The sequence below is a fragment of the Anguilla rostrata genome, chromosome 3 (assembly GCF_018555375.3).
Source record: "Anguilla rostrata isolate EN2019 chromosome 3, ASM1855537v3, whole genome shotgun sequence".
In the NCBI taxonomy this organism is placed as follows: Eukaryota; Metazoa; Chordata; class Actinopteri; order Anguilliformes; family Anguillidae; genus Anguilla; species Anguilla rostrata.
Window position 1 is genome coordinate 28,410,510 of NC_057935.1, and position 18,027 is coordinate 28,428,536.

At 42.5% G+C, this 18,027-nt stretch overlaps 1 long non-coding RNA gene across 1 annotated transcript; it reads left to right on the forward strand.

Moving 5' to 3' along the window:
- The first annotated feature begins 6,049 nt into the window (after window positions 1–6,049).
- Window positions 6,050–12,630, forward strand: LOC135250622 (uncharacterized). The gene is made up of 2 exons (XR_010328958.1): window positions 6,050–8,311; window positions 8,510–12,630. It is a non-coding gene; the product is annotated as an uncharacterized LOC135250622 (long non-coding RNA).
- Window positions 12,631–18,027: the final 5,397 nt, after the last annotated feature.

Below are 18,027 nucleotides of genomic sequence, written 5' to 3' on the forward strand. Positions count from 1 at the left end.
ACATAATTGTAACTTGCAACTTCACATATCTCTAGCTCTACTGGTGTGGTTTAAAATGGCTGTCAAATGACGAAATTGTAAATTATAATTTTTGTAGTTTAGGTCATAATGGCAAGGGCAATGTCTAGAAAACAGGTATGTGCTGTTCTGAACTATCTGACCTGCAGTTTGCTGTCAAAATTGAAAGCTGCCCAGATTGCTGACAAACATAATACCTCCGCGCCTTCATTGAATTTTACATCTAGATCTGGCGTCTGTTTAAAAAAAACAAAAAATCAATGAATGTCCCCAATATGACCCTAGTGATCAAAGCTTGTATAGTTAAGATGCCATTGCAAGCCCAAACCTGTGTTATTGCTTTGGGTTTAATTCTGTGATTAAATGCTTTGCTGTCCTTATAGATCCCTCGCTGGGCCCGGAACTGGGCCAGAGTCCACTAAACTGGTACCTACATTTATATTGTTGGGTTTACTGATAGCTTCTATAGTATGATTACAGATATTGTGGCATTTGAAGCAGCTGTAGAGCTTTTGTTTACCCTGCATTTCTTTGAGTTCACTTGAAATTATGAGAGGATGTTCCTTGAAAAGAGCTGACTTTCTTGTGGCTCTCAACTGTATATGGCCCACTGAACTGGCTCTTAACCGTATATGGCCCACTAAACATTGCCTGGAAAGGAGAACCTACAATAGGCAACAAGGCCAAAACTTGATCACCCGGTTCAAACTGACAAGACTTAGCCTTACGATCAAAAAGATCCTTCATCTTCCCCTGAGCCACACTAAGCTTCCTTCGGGCAGTTGCACAAGCAGTATTCAGACAGCAACAAAAGTCACTCACATAATTCAGGATATTGTCAGGAGGATCAACACTTTTCCAGTGGTCGCTAAAAACTGCCAAAGGACCATGGACTGTGTGCCCAAAAACCAACTCATTAGGGCTAAACCCTGTACTCTCTTGACAAACCTCACACAGCAAGCAATAACCAGGGCAAACCTTCTTCCCAGTCTTGGGAAAGCTCAGTACAGTAGGAATGTAACATTGACTTCAAAGTCTGGTGAAACCGCTCCAGAGCTCCTTGTGACTCTGGATGATAAGCACTTGACACATTGTGTTTCACCTGAAGCTGCTTCAGCACTTGAGCAAAAGTGCGAGACATGAAGTTACTTCCCTGATCTGTTTGTGTCACTTTTGGAATGCTAAAAGTGGATATGAAGCACGTTAGAGCTTTTTGTACAGGCTTGACTTTGATCGAGCGTAAAGGAAATGCTGCTAGATACCTGGTGTTCTTACACATTACAGTCAACAAATACTTGCTATATAAAAATGCTACCACTTTTACTATTTGGAAGAGGACCAACACAATCAACCAGCAAGTACTCAAATGGGTTCTCCACCACTGCAATTGGGCACAAAGGAGATAGCTCAATCTTCTGATTGGGCTTGCCAGTCAGTTGACATGTGTGACACAGTTTACAATATGCTGAGACATCCCGTTTCAACAGAGGCCAGAAAAAATGTCGAAGCACACGGTTATAGGTTTCTTAACCCCTAAGTGGCCAGCAATGCCATCATGTGAAATGCTCAACACTAATTGCCTGAATTTGGAGGGCACCACAACCTGAGTTACCTGGTCCATCTCCACATTGTCAACAACACGTTTCCACTTCCTCTGCAACACACCTTCCTTTAGTTAGTAATCATTTTGCAATCCTTCTAGTTTGTTCCCAGGGCAAACCAACTCAAACAAAGGTGTCAATGTGGGATCTACTGCCTGTTCTGCAATCAGCTCCTCTCTACTGACAGACGGCAAAGGGCATGGACACAGTAGAACCTGATCCTGGACTTTCTCAGGAACCTCACCCTGGGAACACAGCAGTGGGGAATCAGATTGTGTGGACTCTCCACTCTTCCGAGCTAGCCCTGCTCATTGCCCGAGTCACAGCACAAACAGTGAAAACATTTGGGTGTTGTTTTACACACTCATCCAGTTTTTCAGAGCACTGAGGTGATGCCGTCACTAGCAGTGGCGGCAGAACATCCTTCCACACTCTTGCCCCAGCCAAGTCATTACTAAGGATCATGTCCACCCCATCCATCGGCAACGAGTTACGCACCCCCATGACCACTTCACCATTAACTAGGTCTGAGAATAAGTTGAAGCGGTGCAATTGTCAGGAGGTAGCCTGACAGCTGTGCCGGATTCACTGGGGGATTGATTATTGGAGTCTGGGTGCACATGCAGATCGGGGCGTAAGCCGATTCGCTGGTCGCGGGAGTTGGGGGCGTGGCGCAGCTGTTTTGTGTGTTTCCTAACAAGCTTGCAGGGATAAGTAGGCAGGTGAGAGGGAGAACACGAGAGACGCCGGGGTGGGTGTTTGGTTCCTCAGAAGAGGATTTTTCCTTTTTTTTTTTTTGCTTTAAGTTAGTTTAGTTTAGTTTTTGTTGGGCGGGTTTCCGTTTCTTTTGTTATTATTATTTCTGTTTCTCTTTGTTTGTTTGAGCTGTCTCCCATCCTGGTGGTGGGCTGGTGGTCCCGGACGCTGCACTGGTGCCACGAGGAGCGAGCTGCGCCCAGACCAAGCGGAAAACGTGTTGGGATCCGGGGAGGAGCGGCGCTGTGCAGAGCTGGACTGGTCCTGTGGCAAGGAACACTGCGCTACGTTGGCAAGGACCAACGCTGTGAGGGGAGACTCTGGACAAGCCCTGACAAGGGCGGAGGAACAGCGAGTCTCCCACTCAGGCTGTAAAGCGCGGACCAGGACCGGAGCCGGCGCCGACTCGCTCTCCAGCTGGGGGCGCAGCAGGGACTCTGCGTGGTAACCAGCGGAACTTCAAGAACGTGCAGCGGACGGCAGAGTGGTCCGAGGCGCCGCCCAGCAACCTAGAGACTGACGTGGACAGTGGGAGACAGTAGACCTTTGGGGGTTTTTATTTATTTTTCTTTTTTATTTTTTTTTGGATGTAGAGTGGCCCAGCATTGAGGTGTGGGCCAACTACATCCTTTCTTTGATTTTGATGATTGTTTGTGGTGTGTGTGTGTGGGAGTGAGAGGTGTGAGTGTGTGTGAGACCCCGCCTGTGTTAGTGGCTCCCCCCGTAAGACGGCAGGGTGAGGTCTCCCCCCTCCGGCAGCGGGGCTGAGGCGCAGGGGGGCCAGAGTGGGTACACTGTTTTTTTTGCTGAGTGTGGGCACGTGTGAGGGGAACCCCTGCGGCTTAAAAGTGTGTGGCGTGTGAGGGGTGTTGCTCTTATCTGCGTCGGGGCTCCGTGGAAGGGAAGGGGAGGGCCAGAGTGGGAGAGTGCTAGAGGAAGCCGGGGGGAAGAAGGAAGGGCGGGGTTGGTGCAAGATTGTGGCGTGCTCTGTTTTTTTGAATTAAGTGTTAAATAAAAGTTTCCCTTTTACCTGCCTTGTCCTGATCTCCTGGTGGTGGGTGGGTTCCTGAAAAAAAAAAACATTGTTAGGTGGCGGGAGGCAGCGCGGGGCTGCTCCTGACTCCTGACACAATGGCACAGACAATGGAATCAAACTAATGCCAAGAACTGGAGTTGCATCACCAGTGTCTGTATCAGGTGAAAAAAGCAATAACCCCTCCAAGATGAAACTCTGTCCTGCCCCTGTATCTCGCAAAATTTTAACAGGTTTCCTCTCTACATTCCCCAGAGACACAAACCCCTCTGCCATGAAAGGCGCATAAGCTTCATCAATTTCCTGTCGTGACACTACAGGAGATGTTTCAGACATTACTTGATTCAGCATTAGTGACACCGAGGCAACCAGACCAGCAGATTTCACATATACACTAGCCTCAGGTGACCTTTGTTCTGCCTTAGAAATTGGACACTCCCCCTTCCAATGGCCTTTGTTTTTACATGAATGGCACACTCTACCTGGATCAAACTTCCCATCTGCGCCTGGAACACTTCTAACACTGGCCTGAGAAAACTGCTGAGCCCCAGCAAATTTGCCTAGAGTAGACTTCACATTGTCTTTTTGCATGCCATTTCCATTATACCAGATTGCCAGCAACATCAAAACCAGAACAACCCCTAGCCGCTTGCCCCGACATAACAGTGCCCAAGAGAGATTGACTAGCTTTCCCCTCTCTTACCAACTCCAGTTTCAACAGTTTAAGCTATAGCCTCTCCCTTTCCAGAGCCAACTGTACCTCTGCCTCTCTTGCTTTCTGTGCCTGCTCCGCCTGCAACCTTTCAAGCTCTAATTGAAATTGTATCCTCTCCTGCTCCATTTTAACCTTTTTTCTTTCCAACTGCATATACTGCTCAAAGGACAGGTTCTCCACTACCCTTGGAAGCTTTGCTTAGGAAACCTTACTTTGCTCAGGTTCCAAAAAACCCACTGACACTGCCAGTCCCTCAACAATGACCCTCAGTTCAGCCTTTCTAGGTATTTCGTCAGGTTTTTTCCAGTCCAAATGTATAGCCAAGTCAACTACATCTGCCTTTGCAAATTGAACCAATGTGCTATGCACAGGCCACTGCAAAAACTCAGTAACCAAAGGATTTCTATGTTCAGTTGACATACTGCAAACAAACACTAGCACACCTCCCAGCCAAAAACTCTAGAGCACAACATGAGACCCAAAAACAGTGCAACTCACAGTGCACAACCATAAAGAGGACTGACTAAGAAAGGAGCCTCCTCCCCCAATCTGCCTAGCCCAAATTTAACTAGCTCAACCCTAGTCTTCGTATGCATACTGGTGGTGGGTACTTATGCACCTAGAACCCGCTTGCATTGGGGAAGGCTAACTGCCCCAGCCAATGCTAGGGATGGTGCCCCTGAGACAACTGCTGCTAACCACACGGACAACATACAAAAACAACAAAGCAGCCTGAAAAAAAAAAAAAAAAAAAAAAAAAAAAAAAACTCAACAATCCCTCCTGATGAGGAATTGCTGCTGTAGCCTAACTGGAGGAACAAACGAATACTCCAGCAAGAATGAGGACTATCTAGTCACAACCCTCTCCTACAGCCACACACTGTATGAGCACATGTAACCGGTGGTGGCTAGCTTGTCTGCGTTGTGTTTCGAATAAAATGAAGGCCAGACCGGAATATCTTCGGATCTTCATTTATTCTGTTACAAATATAAAATAACTAATTCCTCCCATCAATCATGCACATTAGTTTGAGCTCCTCTCCCATGTAGTACAGTAACTGAAAGGGAAGCGGGAGGAGCGAAAGAAAGAAAAAGCGTGCAAGCCATATAACAAAGAGCCATAGAAAACATAAATGTACCCGTTACAAATATAAAATAAGGAATTCCTCCGGTCAATCATGCACATTAGTTCGAGCTCCTACACAAATTAGATAACACAGAAAACATATTAGCATATTACACAGTGCGTTTAGCTAGCACGTAACCTTATACATATCATTTAACAAAGAGACCATTATGTTGCTTAGCTCTCCCATGTAGTACAATAATTGAAAAGGAAGAGGTAGAGGCGGAAGACCTCATTTATAGGGGGAATCCCCGGAGGTGCACGTAGGAACACAGAAACAATGGTTCCACATGTTGACTCTGGAGGCTTAACATCAGGTAACTATTTACAAATTCTGAGTAATTATAAATGATGTACATTTGACATTACTGCTGTACAATTGACCCTGTTACACACATACCACCATCCTGAAATTACATGCAGTTCAACTCAGGAAACAGAACTCTGATGGCACACAAAGAAACCCAGGGTCTACATGCCCCGCTCCTGAACGGGTAGGAAACAAGGCAAACCGGCATCAACTCAAAACAAAACCACCAGCTACCATGGGCCACCCAAACCTTTTTTCTTTTTGCACCAACAAACACACCATCACACTACCAAAATTACCTTAATTTCAAAAACCCAGATGCTAAATTGGACGAGCCCCCATTTGTTATGACCAGCTCATTCACAACAATTCAACAATTAACGGAGGTCCATATGGTAAGCCTCAGTTAAATCAACATTTTAATTCAGTAAATTATAAGAATGGTGCAAGAACAAAGGAAAAACAAAACAAACAAGCCAGAGGTTGCCAAGGATCCAGCTGTCCAGGTAGAGAGAGCCACAGCTCACTGAGGAAGCCTGGCTTTTATGCCCTTCCTCCCAGGTGCAGACAATCACTAATCAAGGGCAGGCAGAGCAACCAGGAAGCCAGGCAAACAAATGGGCGGGCCCAGCACCTACCACAGAACAGAGGCACAAACAGCCTGGGAAGAACAGACGGCCGGGGCCGTCACAGTGGTCACAGAAATGGAATACACTGCAAGAATGTAATTATGCTGCGATTTGATACAAAGATAAGTGTTTTTGTTTTCTGCATTGAAAGGGGAAATACATTGAGAAGTATTAATGTTAATATATTTTATTTCAATATGTTGCACAATATTTCATTTTCCATATGGGTCCATCAAACCTGCTAATCCTGTACTGAAACAGCACAATGAGATTTGTCAGCATTTTACAAGATGGTGACAGGCTGAGAGTAGACAGGGATTGAGATACAGTAGTTTAAAAATAAGTGAACATGTGAATCTGTTTCTCTTCAAGACATATAGAAAAATCCGCTATGAGCTTAATTAAAAAATAACTGCCTGATGAAGTTTCAGGTGCTGGTCATGTCATGTTGGTCATACAGCAGTGCAAAGCCAGTAGCTCATGTATTTATCTTAATTTCATAGGGTATTTATTTATTTGTTATATTAAACAGGAAAAAAGTTTCCAAGTTTAGTGATGAGGTTATATAAGATACTGTACACACAAGTTTAAAAACTGCATCTGCTTAAAACTGCTTTGCTTTGTCCAAAAGATACAGTGAGTTGGAAAAGAATATATATGAGAACGGATAATGGTAGAAAACAGTGAAGCATTTAGGGAAACACCCTTCAGGCCAGTTTCTTGTTTAGTGAACACTGAATGTTGATATTGTACATTCTAATTACAAAACCCCATCTTTTCAGATATCCCCAAACCTCCATGTTTATTTTGCAATCACAGTGATTCCTATTCACTTCTGCAATGCGCCAGATTTAAAGAAATGCTTTGAACATTCGTTTTTTCTTCACGCAGCTATATATTATTTTGTGGTCAAGTCTTTTCTTTTTTTTCTTACTTCTGCTTTCCTCATTGGGATAGCAAGTATGGTATGCCATCCACCAAATTATGGGTTGGCGATTCATACCACAATATTTAAATATACAAAAATACCTTCAGTGCACGCAGGGGGAACTGAAACCTCTCAGCTCTTTGTTTTTTTTTTGGAGATTATGCAACATTCATTCACTTGGTGTTTAAAGTGATATGTTATTGATGACTGCTGTTGTTGACAGCATGGTTTCTCTTACTGACAGGAAGCAGGGGGGTTAAATAAACTTTGTTGGCATCTCATGCTTTGCATACTCTCAGGTGAGACACACTTCCGTACAGCCTTCAGGTGATTCCAGTCAACTCAAGAAGAATCTTCCTTTTTTCTTTTTCGCAAATGAATGCACAAAAGTGTGAATTATATATATATATATATATAGTGGTACACAAAGGGGAGAAGTTTAAAAAACTCACAGAGAAACGGTGGCAGACATGGATCAAAAACCTTCGTCTTAAGTCTGGACGAGCGGACTCCGACAATGCTCGTGTATGCAGTGAAAGGTAAGGCTAAAGTAATTTTGCTACCTACAGACCTAGCTAAAACTGACAAAAAATACAAACCAGGGTGCGATATTATCACCCTGTGGTGTTTGTTCTGCAGCTAGTGTTTCACAGTTTTAGTTAGCTAGCTAGTTAGCTACCGGGAGATAGCTAGCTGGCTAAAACTGCGAAACACTAGCTGCAGAACAAACACCACAGGGTGATAATATCACAGATGTAGCTAGCTATGTTTCCTGCAATATCACCACCCTGGTCTGTATTTTTTGTCAGTGTTTTTGTCTTTAGCTAGCAAGCTACCGGGAGATTTGTTTTTAGCGATGCTAGAGCTATCACCAAACACTACTAAACAACGCGAAGCTACTGTTAACCCTCATTGCTGTCACCGTGGGGTGTTTGTTCTGTAGTTTGATAGTATCAATTAACAAGGTATCACTTTGCTATTTATTTTATTTATGCTGCCCGAGTGCTGTCAAAGATGTAGACTCTACAGACTGGGCTCCTATGGTTCATCCTGGTTATCAGCCAGGTAAACCAATGACCGAGGCATTGCGTCTACGAGAGGAAAGGTTGAAGTCCAGAGAAGCAGATCAGACCTGCACCGACATTGCTGGACCTCAGTAAGTTAGCTGAGAGCCCAGAATCAGAATACTTCAAAGGTAAATGAAACATAATGCTTCCATGTAGCCAATGTTAGATTAAGTATTTTGACACTTATATTTGTTTACCTCAGAAGTTGTATTCAATTTAACTTAAATAATTACCACCACCTTGAGTTAAAATAAAAAAAAATGTAAATTATAGAACTAACCTATCTCTCTCCCCCTTATCCCCTTTGCCAAATATATTCTATGTAGATGCAGGATGCCATCTTGAGAAGATGGAAGATGTTCTGAATCAATCATCAGTGGAGTTGAGTGAGCTCAGGACTAAAGCATTGGACACACAATTTAGCCAAGTGGCTTTTCAGAACAATGAAGACAAGACTAAGTTTTACACAGTATTTCCCAATTTCTTAGTTTTGATGCGAGTGTTTCAACTATGTGAGCCACACATCACCTCTAGCTCTTTGTCTGCGCTCTCCAAATTAGAATCGTTCATTTTGGTTTTACTTCGGTTGAGACTAAATCTTTCACTCCAAGATTTGGCTTTCAGGTTCAATGTTTCCTGTTCCACCGTTTCTTGAATTTGGCACAAGTTAATTGGCATACTTCATGAAAGACTGGAGTTTATAACTGGAGTGGCCAGAGCGAGAGGTATTTGCACTTGTTTTTGAAGTTTCATCGTCTGTAGTCATCGATCTTTTCTTTGTTTGTTCGGCCATAGTAACTGTTTACTCGCAGTGGCAACACTAGCAGAGACCGGGAAAAAACTGTACACTACTCACACACAAGTGAGTTGAAGAGTGTTAACTTGAAGTTGTGTTAACTCCGCCTACCCTCTCTGGCGGACCAACTACTGATGGGTGATGGAAAACGAGTCACTAACTGTGCGCCGCTTGTGATTTTTTCCTGGGAATGTCGCCACAGACACCCATTTCTTTAATCATAAATTATTATAATAATATAAATTAATATAATAATAGGCTCAATCACCATTGTGTTACCTAATTCGGTTATTACTTTAAACAAACGAGACTGAAAACATCTCATTTTAAAATGATTTGTAATATTTAATTAAATAGAAATGCAATTTTCTTGTGGAAAAATTTAGCACACCCCTGTCTTTATGACTACCTCATAATGCCTTAAGTTGGTATTGGATGCATCAAATCAAGTCTAAATAAATACAATATATTAAGATATTTTGCCATATTTAAAATATCATTTGGTTTTCACTTTGTAAGTTGCTGTCCCAACACTTCAGGAAGAACACAGTGTGTGAAGAAATCCTGAACTCTGGGAACGACGTATCAGGCAAAATTCTCTCTACAAAGATGTCATTTTTGTTCCACACTACAAAGTCGCAATGGTCAGCTTCCACAATGTGGAGCTGAGTCTTTTCTTAGTAGTAGTAGGCATGGCTCCTGTCCAGTTTCACATCGTCCCCATCATTGATGAGACAGAAGCCCTGGTCTTCAGCACATAGGCATAGATTGACCTCATCTTCGCATCAAATTTAAAACATTGGTCCTAGCATACCAGGCAGTCAAGGGATCAGCCCCAGCATACCTCCACAAGATATTCAAACCCTACATGCCAGCCAGATCCCTCCGTTCTGCTACCTCAGGACGCCTAGCACCTCCCCCTCTTCACACCTGCACTTCCAGAACACGTCTCCTGTCTGTTCTGGCCCCACGATGGTGGAATGACCTCCCCGTGGAGGTCAGAACAGCTGAGACACTGACCCATTTCAAACGACGATTGAAGACTCACCTCTTCAGGCTGCACCTCTCCCCATCCCTCCCTACCCCCCCTGTAAATGACTGTAAGCTTAGGGTTGTAACTAGGCAGCTGTTTCGTAGGTGACTTAGGTGCATTAACTGTCTTAACTACTGCTTGTATTTTTTCCATAGACTGCGTTGTTGCCGTTCTCGTTGTGTTAGTGTTAATCAGTTTAACCTTCAGGGTCCAAGTTGAACTATGCGGTTGTTCCCTGCACTTGGACTGGTACTTCTCTCTAGGGGTTTCGTCATACTTGTTCCTGGTTATGGTTATACACTTTGTTGTATGTCGCTCTGGATAAGAGCGTCTGCCAAACGCCTGTAATATAATGTAATGCAATGTAATGTAATCTTGTTTGCGGTGTGGGCACTAAAAGTTCACAATGAAAAGAAAGTCACCTCTTCTGCATGCCATCTCCTGTTCAAATTTTCAGCTCCAAGATCTGTTCATCCATATTTTATTTACATGCTGTTTCTATGTCTTTACAACATGAATGGGAACATGTTTGCATTGAACCTATATAATTACTAAGTTACTTTTCTCACAATCCCAGTTCCATTAGTCCATGTGACTAATGGAACTGGGATTTGTGAGAAAAGTAACTCACAATGCCTATATACCTGCTCTAATGTGTCATTTATGAGTTGTCACAACATGAATGGTAAATGGGTAGCACATGTCCATACTGAACAAATAACTGTTACCTTTATCTCACAAATCCCAGTTCCATGACAGGCGCACATGACAACTCCATCTGGTGAGGCTCCCATGTATGGCTACTTCGGATTCAGCCAAAGTCCACTGTCCATACAGGAGAAACCCTCGTTGTCCACACTTTACAGTTGTTCATACTGTTTTCTGGCAGTTGCCTCATATTAGCATCCATACCTGTAATGCATAAAAGTAGCAATAGAAAAAGAGAACATTGTACTGCACAATTAGTAACTGATTTACAAAATGTGATGTGGGTCAGCATTTATAGGGATAATTCTAGTGCACTCGTTTACATCATCCTGACCTCAAAGCTTAAACATACTCCTAGCCAGCCCTAACCTGTGTGTCATAATAGGTCAATTGCAGATGTTCACACTTGTGTTGTCCTTACCTAGCCCTTACTTTTCCCTAATAAATACCTTGTCGCAGCTGTAGAGAGCTTGTGTGGCTCTGGGTAGCATATGGACTTGATCAAGGACTTTGACGGCTGTGAAAGACTAGTCTGTAGAACCTGCTTCAGTTTAGAGGCTGTTATCCTTCCCTGCTCATATTGTGGATGAGCTCTGGTTTCTGGTCTCCTCTTCTACTGCCTGGACTTGTGACTGTGTTAGTTCTTCCTGTCTGAAATCCTTGCATGCTTTCTGTAACTCTGTTGGAGGTAGCTGCAGTGTCTCTGGTGTCCTATACACAGTTAGTGGTTTAGGTAGCTTGCACACAGACTTTGGGACAAATTCTCTTGAATATGGCGCCCTGGACATCAGTGCAGCACTTCTTGGGGAATTTCTGTGTAAAGCCTCGAAAAACTGAGTATATGTCTTTGATCCTCCCTTCACTCTTGGACATTGGACTGTGGGACTCTCAAGTGCGTGTTGCTCACCTGTCCTCCCTGCAATAGCATCATCTAGTTTTTGCTTTTTAGATTTTGCAGATGAAAAGTCTATCATTGCACCTGGAGTGGCAGGAATCTGAAAGTGTGAGAGGCACAGAGAACAGCAGCACTTTAAATGTAGGCCTACATACAGCTCATACTGAAACAGAAGTAAATGGCATGCATTTGAATACCTTTTTGACATGCAATGGCATTAACCACTTGCACTTTTCCATAGTGCAGAGTGCAGTCTCTCTCATTTTAACACCACCTTCAATGGCAAACACTGCTCCAACATGTGAGCAAGATTCTGACAATTAGTATATGTTGGTGGAAAGGAGGGATTTTTGTTTTTCAACTAGTTAATCTGACAATGTTGACAAGCACAATAATGCAACTATTACAAGTAAACAACACAAACATCTGACAGACTGCTTTGTTTAAGAGCTTCAGAACCTAATTTTCCGTTTTAATTTTGTGACAATATTGACATTAAATTAAAGCAGAGACTTGACCTTGTGAATTACAACTCAAAACTGAAATTTGAGTTTGATACACAAATAGAGTAGTTTGTTAAATAAGACTAATACATTTCTCAATAGCCAAATAACATTATTCCTTTCAGTTAAACTCTTAACCTTAGACAGACTCTGGGCTCATGCAGTGGTTAAGCTTTCATAATGCCTTTTGTATTACTGTACTCTATATTCTCTTCTATAAAATAAATACAAATGTGATCTTAGTTATGAGGAAGTACTGGATGTGTCATTTCTGCAAAGTATGACAAACCTTTATTATTAAAATGAATCTTGCCATTTAAAACTTAATCCCCTACCTTTTTCCTTTGTTGTCTGAAAAAAATGGAACCACATCCTAAATTAGCCAATGCTTTTAACATCTTAAATTATGTTACACTGATATCCTGATGTCCACTGTCCTGAAAGTCATATGATGCTGTGTTGTTTTTTTTTCTTGTGTAAAGAGACAACATTACAATAAAGAACTGAAAATATTTCCCACCATCTTTGCTCTCAAGTGATTCAGGCATCCTGTAAAATCCTGAAAGTAAATACTGTAAATCTTGGCAAAACACTCAATAGTCCAGGTGATCATGACATTTTTGTTCCAAAACCGAAGCCATCTATGTTTCACCCGATGAAAGCTTACAGCTGAAAAAAGAACTTTCCATTAAAATGAAAGATGTGTTTGGGGAAACGTTTGGGCTTTAACTGACAGGGGATTAGTGCGTGTAGACACTCACCTGACATCAACATGCTACCTGCCAAGGAGTGTTTTTACAAACATCAGAAATATGTCAACATTTAGATATACAATTCAGGGGAAGTGAAAAGGCAGCAATAACACTCATTGGATTTAATCCCGCAGCCTCTGAGTGACAAAGCCAGGTTACTAACTCCACTGCTGGTTTAAGGAGAGGTGGAGTATGGTCTGCTGTGTGACTCCATCATGGTGTCCTGGCCCAGCAAACAAGCACTTATCAGATTGGCACTGGCAATGGTTGCTGGCATGGCAGCATTTGGTAAATCAGCACCACAGCAGCCTGCTAGTGGCAGGACCATTCACTCACTATTCTGCCTCCTTCTAACAACAAATCCATACCACAACTGTCTTGCCCCAACTGCTGTTGACTGCTAGGGTGCAAAGTGATGGTGGACTAGCTTCTGTGTTGGCCACTTGTGGGCAGCTATGGGGCACTGCATTTTTTCTGGCTGAGGAAGTAACAGTCAAGGTTTGGCATTGGATAAGCTGCCATGCTTTGTTCACCTGTCTGCTGACAAACATACCTTTTTTTCTTTGGTGTTTACCTGTGTTTTATCATTATGTTTCCAGTTCACAAGCTGAGAATATTAATTTCCAGATCAGTGCATGATCCCATGTGCCCCTACCCCCTCCTCCTTACCTATTTCATTGTTCTGTTCATATTCTCAAGATCTTGGCAAAGAGCAGATAGTGCCAAGTAATCATGACAAAAAGTTGTAGTCAGCAAATAAGCCTACATAGCATTCAGTGCCATAGTAGGTACAACTTTGAGGAGTAGTAAACAAGTTAGATAGAGGATTAGACGTAGTACATTTTATGCTATTTGGATTTCTGCTATCTGATATTCCAGCTGAATTTTGATAAGCACATGAATGGCAGCTGAAGATTGTTATTGTGTCACTATATCAAACATTTTACTGTGATCTAATCTAAGAGTGAACCAGTGTTGGTGTATACAGACAAGTAGCTAATTTAGCCAGGGTAATTGGTAGAACCAAAAACCTGCATACCCACCAGGCCTCCAGGACCGGAATTGGCTAATAAAGCTATAATAAACGTTCAGGATCAGTTGAGCCAAGATGCAGTGCAGTATAGACTACCATTGGGGGCTCTGTATCTGTTACCTGCTCAGAGATGGCACTCTGCAGAAAAATGGTAGTACTTGGGGGTAAAGGGTGGTGTTCCAAGGGGTTGTAACTAGTTTTAATTGAGTAAAAGCTCATTACAGGTGTTAACCACTGGTTTTTAATTGTTAGCTGATGAATTCCATTGAAAGCCACATAGCTTAAGCAACAGAAGGCGGTGACCAGGCAACGCGTTGGGCCATAACATGCATGCTATAAATCAGACTGGGTCTTGGACTCACAGGTTTTCCCTGAATAACAATGTTCTCAATGTTGTCTCCTTCTGCCAGTATCACACATTTAAGGTCATCTTCTTGGTTCTTTTAAGGTGACCATTACCAGACCACACCAAACAGGAAAAAATACTACCTCATTTTAAAGCCTTGATAACAAATAATCAGTTAAAATGTTCCATGCATTGTGATTTCAAGTGAAAATTAAGATGAGTGCTGTGTTTCAATGTCAAAGTAAAAAAATCAAGCTTCAATTTAAATGGAAGGTACTGTGTACAGCTCAAAAGGGCATGGTTCCAAAGTCAGTGACAATAATCAGAGAGCTCCACAATGTGAGTGCACAGAGTTTGCCGGCCTCTCATTTGGAGCAACGCACTTCAAGATAAGTAATTGCCAACAAGGTCCAGAGAGAAAAGTGTTCGTGCTCCTTCGCCCCGTTGCTCTTTCACACAGTTATGCAACTGTCCCAATGTATATGATTAATTTTGATCACTCGGAAACACAGCATGCTCCAAATGGCGGGGCACAGATGACTAGGATTTCTCCCAGAAAGTCCCCTGTCGAGCTCTGGCTTTGAAGGACTGCAGATAAATCCACTGGTTTAAGAGCGGATGTATTGGTCCCTCTTCAGATCTCTGTCCATCCTGGCTGACTCAGTGCCAGACACAGTTCATAATCACAGTGATGTTTTTAGAGTGTGACTGGGTGCAGGTTTGTAGCCATTAAAGTTGTGTACATCTCTTGTGTAGCGCTCTTTCACTGATATCAGGCCACTCCCTCAAAGATCCTGAGCTTTGTATATTTTTCCCTGGTGTGTTCTTTTTGGGTAATGAATTGGGGTAGTATTTTACTGTTTTTTTCATATCCCCTGAAGAGTGGGCTTTACCATCCCCCCTCCACTCCCTGCTCTTGGCTGTACCCTTCCCCTCTCTTCCTGCACACCCTCTCAATTTCCCTTGCTTCCTCTATTCCCCATTTCATTAGATTTATTCATTCCTGAAAATGAGCATACTGAGGAGGTCCTACAATAATGTTTCCCGTATGTTTCTTTGGGTGCACGTGGCAGGGGTACTGCTTTCCCCTCTCCTCACATGCACAGACAACTCTGTGCTGATCCCAGGCTACAACCAGTTAATCTCCATCAACTGTCTTGCCTCAGCAAAGCGCCACACGGATGAGCCTATTGCCCCACTTGGCCAACAACACCCCCCATGATGACATGTGGGCTCTGTGATCTCCACTGATGAGGTTCCCTGGATGTTGCTTGACTAAAGCTTTGTGTTGCAATGAGGACCTCACAGACAGTCCATGATGCTCTTCCACTCTGTCTTTCTGTTGGGAGAAGTGCTGAAAGAAAACACTGTAGTCGGCATGTACTTCTTGACAAACCAAACCAAATTACGTCATGGAGAAATTGTTCTTGAAGGCAAAAATTATTTTAGAAAACTTTTAATGGAAAGGAAGCATTGATTATTTTTGTAGATTATTATGTTTTTGGCTCAATCCCTGGTCAGTAGCAGAGCAGAGAAAGAGAATTTAATATTTTGACTTGTCTAGCTCCCTGTCAAGCTTGAGTTTGCTGCTCTATACGTCAACATAGAAGACATCTGCTGTTTGTGTACCAGAACTACAGCTGCCAAAACTCAGATTTTATGGCCAGGGGCTTGAGAAGGCCAAAACATACAACATTTAGGAAAGAAGAGCAGTGACCTTCTGCTCCTTTGCAGAATTTTAATTAATGCTATGATACACACAACATGAAGAAAACAGCTGAAATCCCCTTGAATAAAACATGATGACTGAGAACTGCAATTCCATTATATATACTTTGAAGTTAAATATGAAACGACTTCACTTTTTTATAGATGGAAAATGATATTGGTACCGGTTTAATGTTAAGTTGCTTGGAGTCTGCGATAATGGAAACCTAATGTCCCTGTATAACAAATTGGCATCCCAGAGTGCAGTAACTGACTACAGATACATTTCCCCCTTGAAGTTGGTTTAATTGGAATACCACACAAGGTCTGAGTACTGATCATGCACTACCAAGTGTGTGGTAAAGCTGGGGGGGGGGGGGGATGCCCAGGCACAGAGAGCCAATGTGTGTTCCATGCTTGGTCCACTTTAGAGCACTCCTAGTTTTCCTAATCATGCCACTCATGACAACTGTACAAGGGGTTGGGGATATGTCAGCCCTCTGGGTAAAGCTATATCCTGTAGAAAAAGTCTTAGTTAAAAATTGATATTTTCACACATACTGTACATTTACATACATGTCAGGTGTTTTGTGGTAATGTGGTATTCACATTGGGCCCAATCCAAAAACATTAAGTGAGTTTCTCTTGAGCATAACACGCTGTTTTGGGTCAGTGTCGCACATTTTTTTCACATGCTTTGCCTTGATTGGAAATCTGACTGGGAATGACAGGAGTTCCCCTCCCATCCCCTGCTTTCAAAACTCTGAAAGTAAACATGGCATCTGTAAATGATCCGGCAGTGATGAAACCATACATGATCGAGCCAGAGTCAGATCCCATTTTTTCAACACCAGCCTTACTGCAAAGCCACCGTTTTACTGCACTTTGTTTAGGAAGCACTTCCTTGCAAAACGGGGGGTGTACACCAGCAAAGGGGGGGGGCTCACTTTTGCCAAAATATGTCCCCCAAATGTACGCCAACCACTTCCTACAACCTTCTCCTTTCGAAGGCTGTATTAGTGTGGATAGCTGGCCGAGAACCAGTAATAGCGCACCGAACGCGACTAACGATAACACTTGCCATTTCGTTTAATCTCTGCTTGTATGTAGCTTGGTAATAATTTGATGATACTGTGCTCAAGGTTGAGATGTTCGTGAGAGTGTTTATGCAAATAGTAGATCAAAGATGATTGGTTGCTTCGACTGAAATCCAGAATCCACATCAGATCTGAAGCCATTAGTAACTGGCTTGTTTTATCAGTTGATTTTTTCTGGGAGCGAATGTAGTGAAATGTCGTGTTTTACAGTTTTCATATGTGAACTGACATGAACTTGAAATATACTGTGAGCCTCATAACGTTTGGGACAAAGACATGTTTCTGATTAGGCTCTGTACACCCCAGTTTCAGATTTGCAATCTAATAATTCACATGTGGTTAAAGAACACATTCCCAGCATTTACTACTTACTATTTCCATAGATTTTGTTTTCACCTTGTAGAAATGACAGTACTTTTTATACATAGCCCCCCCCATTTCAAGGCACCACAATGTTTGTGACAAGTGGCTTCACAGGTGTTTCTGATCGGTCAGGTGTGTTGAATTGCTTCATTAGCGCAGGTATAAAAGAGCGTTCAGTATATAATCTTGATTCTAGGCTTTTGATTGCCTTTGGACTTCTCAACATAATGATGAAAAACCCCTAAACACCTGTCCGACAGATCAGAAACACTCTTCAGGAGACAACGTGTCTGTGCCTACTGTCCGCAGCAGACTTACAGAATTACAGTGGTTACATTGCAAGATTCAAACCACCAGTTACAGTAGCAGCAAATAACAGGATGGCCAGGTTACAGTTTGCTAAGAAATACCTAAAAGCTGAGTTCTAGAAAAGGTGTAGTGGATAGATGAGACCAACATTCCTTTACAGTGGGCTCCAGAATTATTGGCACCCTTGATAAATATGTACAAAAAATGCTTAAAAAAATGCTAAACTAAAAGATAATACAGTTATTGAAGCTTTATTTTCCAACATGTGTAAACTAGTGTGCTTGATTAATGATTCATTGGAA